The following is an 8667-nucleotide window of genomic DNA, read 5'->3' as shown; positions in this document are numbered from 1 at the left end:
AAACATTAAGATATTTTGTCCTAGTTTTTTGTGGCGTGTTGAAAACAATCGAGGGACCTATTTGTCATCCTCCAGCTTCATCTCCCTCTCCCAGGAGCATCTGACAGGCTGAATGAAGGAAGTGTACCTGCAAGATGAATTGGCAGAGGTCTTACTTCTGGTCTGTCTACTAGCCTGTCTAATATTGGCTCAGATGAAATATATATATCTACATATATACATTATATACATATATTAAATATATATTTGTAAATATATATAATCTACATATTTTATATGTAGATATAAAATATGAAGTTGGTTAAATGACAGAAAGACCTGAGAGGAAGAGGAGAGTAGCAGCAATCTTTCAGTGGGTTAAGGGGACCAGCCTGGGAATCAGGTGAGGTAAATTCTAATCTTGGCCCTGTCAATTTCCTGCTGTGTGATCTAGAGGAAATCTCTTAACTTTACTGGGCTTCAGTTTTCTCTTCTGTAAGATGGGGATTCAGTACTGTTTTCTATGGTATTTGTTAAGCACTTACTATGGGCCAGGCACTGTGCCAAGTGCTGGGGTAGATACAACCTTATCTGGTTGGACACAGTCATGCCCCATAGTCTTAATTACCATTTTACAGATGAGGTAAGTGAGGCCCGGAGAAGTAAAGTGACTTTCCCAAAGTCACACGTCAGACCAGTGGTAGATCTGGGATTAGGGGGATCAGGCCCTAGCCACTATCCCCTAGTGTTCTAGCCATAGACCACCTGCTTCTCTACTTGTTCTCCCTCCTAATTCAACTGTGAGCCCCATGTGGTACAGGGACTGTATCCTACCTAATTAGCTTGTTTCCACCCCAGCACTCAGTATAGATTTGCTCATTGTAAGCTCTTAACAATTGCCACGATATAATCATTTTAATTATCAGTAAAAACAACGATAAGAAATATCCATCTCTGCTGATGTCAATAGTTCAATTGCCTCCCCAATCTGTGGATCTTTGAGGATAAATTATGCTTTCTTTTGGAAGTTATCAATGGAACAATTAATGAAAATAGAATATAAAACAACAGGTTGAATATCACCAAATATTCCCAAACATTAAACATCACTGGGTTCATTCATTCATTCAATCATATTTATTGAGCGCTTACTGTGTGCAGAGCACTGTACTAAGCACTTGGGAAGTACTGGGTTGTAGTATTGTCTCCTATGAGGAGTTTTGTTGCAGGAGACGTTTAAAAATCATTTGGCAAGTTTACTCAAGAATAACTCTAGAGGCCAAACTGCCCCTGGCTGGTGATGGAGATGATCTCTAAGGCCTTTTCCATCTCAGAATCCAGTGAATGACTCATTGCTTCACACTATGCTTAGTGTTCTTCTGTAAGAAAACAAGATGACATTCTCCCAAAGGGGAGAGTAAGGAGAGGATATTGGCTCAGAGCTCAAAAAAAATCAATATCTTTAAGATTAAAATGAATTTTCTCCGATAGGTTTACCCAATATTTAATAAAAGCAGAAAATATAACTCCAATTGCAGCATTCAACTAAACTTCCATATGCCATTTAGCTTCGGAGATGGTGTAAATCCTGGCAGCAAGATAATGATCTTTTACTTTGGTCCCTGCTACCTGACCGCATCTCTTGGTCCTTTTTAACCTGGATAGGAGCCGCAATAGCAAATACACAGATACTTATGTTTATGTTTTCATTACATTAAGAAGATTGAAAAGCAAACTATTTACACTGAAAGTGTTCCTCTAAGATGCACCTTAAAATATACATGTGTCTTCTACATCTACTCAACCCTGTATGTCTGATTTGTATCTATTAGACTACTAGCTATACAGCTATACAGTTCATTAAGACTTATGTACCTAGGTAATACTTTGCAAATAAGAATCTAGGGATAAGTCTATTTCAAGAGTCCAAACAGTACTGTAGGTCCTGTCAATCATTACATGTGAGATGTGTAGAGCAGTCATTTACCCCACCTTGACCAAATGACTCATTTTCCTATATTAAATTGCCTTTTACCTCTGTTACATTTTCCCAAGTATCTAGTTCAGTTCTCAGCTCACAGTAGATACTCAATTAATGCTGAGGGTGCTGATAAACTAGGGCAGCCTAGTGGAAAGAGACAGGGACTGGGAGTCAGAATAAGTGGGTTCTAACCCTGGCTCCCCAGTAGTCTGCTGTGTGTCCTTGGGCAAGTCATTTAACTTATCTGTGCCTCCATTTCCTCATCTGTAAAATGGGGATTACATACCTGTTTTTCCCACCATCAATCATATTTATTGAGTTCTTACTGTGTGCAGAGCACTGTACTAAGTGCTGAGAGTACAGTATAACAGATTTAGTAGACATGTCCCCTGTCCACAATGAATTTACAGTCTAGATGGAGAGATAGACATGAATCAATAAATTATGGGTATGTATGCAGGTTCTGTGGGCCTGAGGGTGGGATGAATAAAGGGTACAAATCCAAGTACAAGTACCTCTTAGAAAATCCCTGTGCGAAACAAGGACTGAGATTCATATGATTATCTTGTATTTACCCCTGAACTTCACAATGCCCTCATTCCAGAGTAAGATCTTTATAAATATAGGAAGTCCTCACTGTGTGCAGAACTTGGGAGAGTAAATACAATGGAGTTGGTGGGCACAATCCCTGCTCTCAAGAAACTTACAATGTAGTGGAGGATTTTACAATCTAATAAATGGTGGATTCAATCCATTGTAAATGAATAATATAACTAAATAAATGTATTTATATGGTGAATGACAAACATATTGACCTAAACATCAAGTAGAAAGCCCTTTATTTCCCCAATCTGCCCTCTCCACTGTATGGACTACGAACTTGGCTTTGTTTCCTTTAAGCACTTTGATACTCACTCCAAACCCACAATACTTATGAAAATTTTCTTATATTCTACTCTTTCCCGTATCCCCAACTCCCTTTAATGTCTTTTTGCCCCTGTAGATTAAATTCCTTGAGAGAGGTGATCAGGTCTACCAACTCTGTTGTATTGAACATTCCTGAGTGTTTAGCACAGAATTCTGTACAGAATAAGTGCTCAATAATTACCATTGACTGGTTACAAGTATAACCAGAAAGAAATATAGTATCAAACTTCTTTGTACAATGTGCATTTCCTATAGCTACATGGATGGGTTAGATTTGCTTTCTCCCATTAGATTGTAATCTCTTTGATGGCAGAGAACTTGGGTCTGCTGTAATCTCCTAAGAGTATAGTACATTGTGGGGAATGAATAAGTGAAACAGACTTCAGTCTCAACCACACTGAATCTCCCTCTCTCTGTATAGGCAGCTGCTATGGATAGATAGCCACTTTTTTTGTCCTTTATTCTCCTCCGTCTGTTTCACTGATTTATTCTTTCTTTTCTTTCTGATTCATGTTGTGTTGGGTGGATATGTATGATTATTAGAGATTGAATTTAGTGTTATTTTTATTTAGGAAGGTCGGGAAGAGAGCACGGTGGGAACCAGAGTGCATTCAATCATTGATGTTCTGGGCACCACACTTACAGAGCAGATCTCGCTTTACTGTGTTCAACATGATTAACTTGTGTCTGCTCCAGTGCTTAAAACAGCATTTGACACTTAGTAAGTGCTTAACAAATACTATGATGATAATATCACTTGCAAAAAATCTGGATGCAGAATGTTGAAGAGTTTGTGTGTGTTGGTGAGTGATTTCATACTTTTCTCCCCTAAATCTACCGATTACTGGCCGAAACCTACTTTCATTCATTCAGTTGTTTTTACTGAGCGCTTACTTCGTGTGGAGCATTGTACTAAGTGCTTGGGAGATCACAGTACACCAATAAACAGACACATTCCCTGCCCACATTGAGCTTACAGTCTAGAGGGTGAGCTTATAGTCTAGAAGAAATTTCTCCCTTTCCAAATCTTTAACTTCTGGGTGTAGTGCTGTGCATCGACTATCACTTAATATTATCTCTAAAATAATTTTCATAATGTCTATCAAAACATCCAATTTTTCCACCTATGTTTGTCAACTTAGAAAACTAGAACAAAGCTAGCTAATTAGCAGCTAAATGTGGATCTGCCTATTAACACCAACTCTTTTTCAAAGAAAACCATAATTTCTGATTGTAGATTTTTCTTTTCATAATGAAAATTAGTTTGGGAAACCATCCTCCTTATGATGACAGGTCTCCAAAAGGTTTTATCTAATTCTTTATAAAATTGCTTTTTGGGGTTTTCCATGAATAGCCCAGAAGCACTTGCAAGTGATGTGATGGTCTCACTCAAGGAAAAAATATGTCAGGTGAGGGCACAGTAATGTCTTCAGTTGACAAACAGAACAGAGATCATTAATTCTACAGCCACAGACTGCTCCTGGTTTTCAATAAGGTGAACTCCCACCCGCAACAAACAATTAATAAAGTGAAAATAACTGCCTCATTCAACAGTAGCACATAAGTCAGCTATAGGTGCAGGAGTCTTTATGGTTGAGAAAGACACATAAGAAGATTCTGTTCTACAACCACAGAAGGTGCTTTTACCAGAATGAACCACCTTGCAATTTGTGTCTCTGGATATAGAAGGATTTGAGGAGAAATTGGGGATGACTTAATGCACCTTCCAACTACTAACAACAGTTGAAAGGAATATTCTATTGACAGTTTTCCAGACATCATATAGTAGGAGCAAAAGTTCAAATAACATTTATTATTCTACATTTTAAAGACAATCAATTATCCAAATTGAATAATGTTTTTAGTTATGAAATCAACCATCCCTGAATTATTATTTGAAGTAGGACGAAGGCCAAAGAAATAGTGAGCTCTTTGTCCCCAAATAAATATATTGGATGAATCGGCTAACTATATATCATGCTCTCCTGTAATGTCCCAACAGCACACATTAATTCAGCACGCTCTCTTTGATCAGACTCAAAAACTTGCAGATTTATGTGGAGATCAAAATTCTATCAGTACTCTCCCTCAGTCCCTACATAAATACATTTATAATTATTGCTCTACCCCAGTTGGTGGTCTTAATTAATTCTATGAAAACTGTGTTAAGTCAAAGTGTGAAAAAAATTATGGTTTCCCAGACAGAGTCTTCCTTAGACTTGAATATCACACTTCTGTCAGTGAAATTGTATCCGTGGATATGAGTATTGCCCTGATAATTGCTTGCCTTCTTCAGCACTAGGCCCTTGGAAATACAGTAATGCACTTTTTGTAGACACTTGCCATTCAGGATAAGCATCTGTGAAATGGGGATTAAGACTCTGAGCCCCAGGCGGGACAGGGACTGTTTCCAACCCGATTTACTTGCATCCACCCCAGCACTTAGTACAGTGTGTGGCACATAGTAAGTGCTTAATACCACAAGCGTTATTATTATTATTCTCCCAGGTCACAGCGTACTAACTACTACCTCAGACTTACGTGCTTACAGTTTTGCCCCTATTGACTGACATACCCTATTATTTAAGCTCTACTTCCTCCTATGTGTAAATTAAATGTGTAAATTATTATGTGTAATAGAGAAGCAGCGTGACTCAGTGGAAAAGAGCATGGGCTTTGGAGTCAGAGGTCATGGGTTCAAAACCCGGCTCTGCCAATTGTCAGCTGTGTAACTTTGGGCAAGTCACTTAACTTCTCTGTGCCTCAGTTACCTCATCTGTAAAGTGGGGATTAAGACTGTGAGCCCCCCCATGGGACAACCTGATCACCTTGTAACCTCCCCAGTGCTTAGAACAGTGCTTTGCACATAGTAAGCACTTAATAAATGCCATTATTATTATTTTGTGTCTCTCTCACCTCATTATCTTGTAACATTCTTGTGGGCAGAAAGAGTGTCTTTTATCTCTATTGTACTTTCCCAAGTGCTTCGTACAGTGCTCTGGGCCCAGTGGATGCTCAATAAATATTAATTCATTCATTCAATCGAATTTATTGAGCGCTTACTGTGTGCAAAGCACTGTACTTAGTGCTTGGAAAGTACAATTTGGCAACAGATAGAGACAATCCCTACCCAACAATGGGCTCACAGTTTGGGCGTCTGTGAGACAAAAATGGATAGGACTCACTGGCCTTCTGAGGTCACTGAGAATCAATCTATGAATCAATCGTATTTATTGAATACTTACTGTGTACAGAGCACTGCACTAAGCACTTGGGAGAGTGTGATATAACAGAATTGGTAGACATGTTCCTTGCCCAGGGCTTGGGGGAATGCAAGGCACTGTGAACCTGTAGGTTATCATTAGTGTTTTTATTGAAATATTTCCAGTTTTTCCAAATAAGAGGCTGAACTCAACATCTGCCTTATACAACAAGGTTATCTACTGAAGATGTCACTCTCTGCAAGGTTTATTGCAAGCCAGAAGACTTAGCTAATTGATTCATAAGCAGCTAGTAGAATGCCCCAGATCCCCATTTGAGCTAACTCACTGGACAAAATATGTACTGAGTAGACACAGCAGCCAGTTTTCAGATGGGTGTAACTTGGGCTACTCTCTGAGTAATCTTAAATAGACACTAAAAGGTTAGCACCCACATTACTAAACCAGCAGGAGATTTGATTTTGGAGAAGCAGAGAATTGGACTCTAATGGGCCTGAAAGATTTTGTTTCCAAAGAGAAAAAGGGGAAAAAAATCCATTTTAGACTTATAGCAGTGTAAAGCTAGCTGGGGTTCCTTATGACCAAGTAAACTATTATTAAATACATATTTCTTTCATCATTTATGAAGTAATGAAATGGTTTCTGGGCCAAGTCCACAAGGATAAAATCATTACCATACTCCAGAGTATTTTCTATTCATGGCACCTCCTTGACAGTTTATTTAAAAAAAATAGATGGGATGTAGTCAAAATTGAGGTAATGGCCCCACATTTTCTTAAAGCAGATGTTACCGAGACTTGACATTAGTTGAAAGCCCAATTGGAGTTATTTGGAAATCGTTAGTGAGAAGCTACTAGATTGTAAGTTCCTTGGGGACAGGGGTCATGTCTATTGTATCTTACTCTCCTTGGTGCTTGGTACAGTGCTCAGTAAATACCATTGATTGGTTGAGAAGACCCCTTAGTATTTCTTCCCTATTCCGAGAACTCTTGAGAGCCATCTCCTGACCTTTTATCCTAATGGAAGCTACTTTCTCAAGATCTTTAGAACCTCCAATCCATTTCCAGGGTTTATTGTACTTGGCCCAACCCGTGCCCCATCATTGTACTGAAATAGTCTATGTCTATCTCCTTCCCTTTCTCTTTCAGAGACATTAAATGAAAGCACACGACTCTTAAAGCTCGAAGCAAACATCCTCTGTTGTCAGCCTCTTCAGGAAAATACTTTGGGGTCACCTCCCTTGGATTTTCGAAGAAGAAATCACACAGGTTACAAATAGGTTACCAGTCTTCATTGAATCAACATAATGAGAATCAAATACGTGTCCTTTTCAGATCCCAAAATATTCCAGAGGTGCTTTTTCAGTTTAGCTCAGAAGTGTGAATTTACTGACCTTTGCTTGTGTTTTGGGTTTTTTTTTTTATAAACATTCCTCGGTCTCTTTTAGAAAACCAGAGGGAGTAAAATTTAAAATATCTAGAGTCTTTTTTATTTGCCTAGCAGATATTGCTATTTGTCCTGCATTGGCCAAGACTGAATTTTAGAGTTCCAGGTGAGCAATCCTCCATTATTGAAATCAGAGTGAAATGATTTTAGTCCGTGAAGCAGAGAAAGTTCTTCAGCAATTGCTCCTCTAAAGAAATGTCTCTTTCAGACCCAGCTGGGCCTAATGGAAGCAGAATAAATGAGGCAAAAAAAGCACTGTCCTAACTCTGGTTTACCCCCAACCCCCCGGTACAGACAACCCATACTACACCACCCTTCTGGTCCACTTCGTGATGACATACCAATCTATATTTAAATGGGACCTGATGCTTGTGACATTTAAATTTTCATATTCTCATAGTCCATGCACCCGTTGACCCGTCTCATGACAAAAATGGTGTATGCTCTATTAGTTTCTTGTACTTCTTATCTCTAGCCCATAATAACTTTCTGTCCCTGCCTTGTAAAGTGATTATAAATCTTCTACTGTACTACACAGTTCTAGCGCTCATTATCAGATCTAGATATTAAACATCAACCTGTGAATAGGTCACCCTAAGAAGACATCTCTGAGCTTGATTCATATCTGCCTGAAACCAAAATGCACTTGACTTTAGCTCCCCAGCCCCTCTGAAGCACCATCCAGTTTAGGTAGCGAGCCCTCAGGACAAAGCCTGATCTGACTGAAAAAGCAACGGAGCCGACTGACAGTTTGGAGCCGACTGACAGTTTAAAAGCCGTTTCACTCCGATGCCAAGGTGAAAAATTCTCCTGTGACTTGGAACAAGATTATTACTGACAGCAATAGTCAATGCCACTCAGAGAAGAATCAGGCCTTGCATGAGAAGGTGGAATTTGGATTTCTTTTCAAATGAAGTTTTCTTACTACACCCTTCTGAAGTTGATATAGTAGCAGTATAATCAAAGAAGGATGACAGACAGGAAGGGTACATCAGAAATGAAGAAGCAAGGAAGAAATGACTTAAAAAGAACTCAAAGTGGAAATATGTAAATGATTTTATTTCAGATTAAGGGCCTGGGGGAGTACTGTATAACAGAGTAGCTAGACACATT

Source organism: Tachyglossus aculeatus, chromosome 18, assembly GCF_015852505.1.
Source record: "Tachyglossus aculeatus isolate mTacAcu1 chromosome 18, mTacAcu1.pri, whole genome shotgun sequence".
Lineage (NCBI taxonomy): Eukaryota > Metazoa > Chordata > Mammalia > Monotremata > Tachyglossidae > Tachyglossus > Tachyglossus aculeatus.
This window is presented reverse-complemented; position numbering follows the sequence as displayed.